The sequence below is a fragment of the Tupaia chinensis genome, unplaced genomic scaffold (genome assembly GCF_000334495.1).
Source record: "Tupaia chinensis unplaced genomic scaffold, TupChi_1.0 Scaffold000037_18, whole genome shotgun sequence".
In the NCBI taxonomy this organism is placed as follows: domain Eukaryota; kingdom Metazoa; phylum Chordata; class Mammalia; order Scandentia; family Tupaiidae; genus Tupaia; species Tupaia belangeri.
This window is the reverse complement of record NW_006159476.1, coordinates 146,605-148,536: the sequence shown is the minus strand read 5'-3', so window position 1 is coordinate 148,536 and position 1,932 is coordinate 146,605.

Sequence of the window (1,932 nt, the reverse complement as noted above, 5' to 3'; positions counted from 1 at the left end):
ACAGAGCACAGTCCACGGAGCACAGTCCACAGAGCATCAACTACAGAGCACAGTCCACGGAGCACAGTCCATGGAGCATCGTCTACGGAGCACAGTCCACAGAGCATCAACTACAGAACACAGTCCACGGAGCACAGTCCACAGAGCATCAACTACAGAGCACAGTCCACGGAGCACAGTCCACAGAGCACAGTCCACGGAGCACAGTCCACAGAGCATCATCTACAGAGCACTGTCCACGGAACACAGTCCACAGAGCACAGTCCGTGGAGCATGGTCCACGGAGCATCATTCACAGAGCACTGTCCATGGAGCACGGTCCATGGAGCATCATCCACGGAGCACAGTCCATGGAACATCATGTACAGAGGAACATCATCTACAGAGCACTGTCCACAGAGCACTGTCCACGGAGCATGGTCTACGGAGCACAGTCCCACACCTCAAAGTCCCCAAAGCACCCAGGCCTCCCTCTGCGAGACTGCCAGAGCTGTCCTTGCCAGACAGGATGTGGAAGGCAGTGGAGGCTGGTGTGCGGAGACCCTCAGACTCCATCCGGGTACATTCCTGAGTGGAGACGCTGAGTCAGCCAGGTATGTCAGGCCTGGTTTTTTAGCTTCCGTGCCCCCCAGTGTGATCACTCCCCTTTGGGAGCAGCCATGGTCATCACAGGAGAGTCTGCAGGACACAGGGAGAAGGGAGACACTTGGCAGAAACTCGGCTGAGCACAGCCCTAGTCTTCCCAGGGCTGTAGGCCAGGGCCTCGGAGTGCCCACTGCTGTCACCTGCCTGGCCTCACTCCACCTTCCCGTGACAGCAGCCCTGTCTTCTCGTAGGGAATCACACGCATGTTCTTCTGGTGGGCGTGATCTTGGTGAACTCCAGGGTGGGGCATGTGACCTAGGCCCGGCCCATCAGAGCCATTTGCATAGGCCCCAGGACAGCTGTGTGCTTTAAGTGGAGGCACAGGGAGCCTCCTGGGGTTTCTGCTGGAACCACAGAGAGACTGGCCCTCCTCACACTGGAGTGGCCGAGCAGATACGCCATGGGCTGCAGGGTGCTGCTGCCCACTTTTACCACCACGGGCGAGGATTCCAAGAGTGAGGAAAGAAACAGGAAAAATTAGGGCCAAGAAAATGAGAACCAGATTCCAGCGATAGGGTCTGGCTCCAGGAATGTAGCTTGTGCCTGCAACCACTCTCCTGGAGCTCTTCATATTAAGACCACAGCACCTTCACTGGGCTTTCTCCCAAGCCAGTTTTCAGGGCTGTTTACCCAGACATTAACCTTAGGGAACGAGATAACGTCTACACATCCCTCCACCCCAACACTACCAGGGACAAAGAGCGGGCATGCTTAGTGCTTGCTATGGAAGCGATGGGCCCCCAAGCTTGGTGTTCTTCCATTGTGACAAACCCACTGTGAGTGGGGCAACCATGTGGTGCTCTTGAAGCACCCCCATGAGACTTGGGGATGAGAACCAGTGCAAATACCCATTTTCTCATGCTGCTTGTTAACTCATGAGTATTAAAGTCCTTTGTCTCTGACCCAGGAGTCTCGTGTCTTCTGTCAGCACCAACGAAACAGCAACAAGGCAATGCCTAAGCGTGTAAGTCAGGTAAAATCAAATCCCAGACTTGACGGGAGGTTGAGAAATGTGGTCCCAATGTCCCAGCTACAATTCTAGAACTGTAGAAGAAGGGCACAGCGATTTTAGTGATTAGCTAGCTGTCTATTGCATGGATGGTCTTACCTCTAATGAGAAATGGAAACGTAAGAGGTGAAACAACTTATCAAAGGTCTGCAGGAAGCAGAGCTGGGCTTTGAATGGCTTTGAATGGATCTGTTGAATTTGCTCTATGGGAATGACACGCAGTTGTGCAAACAGGTGTACAGCGGCCTGTTCACTATGGAGCTAATGTTAACCCTGAC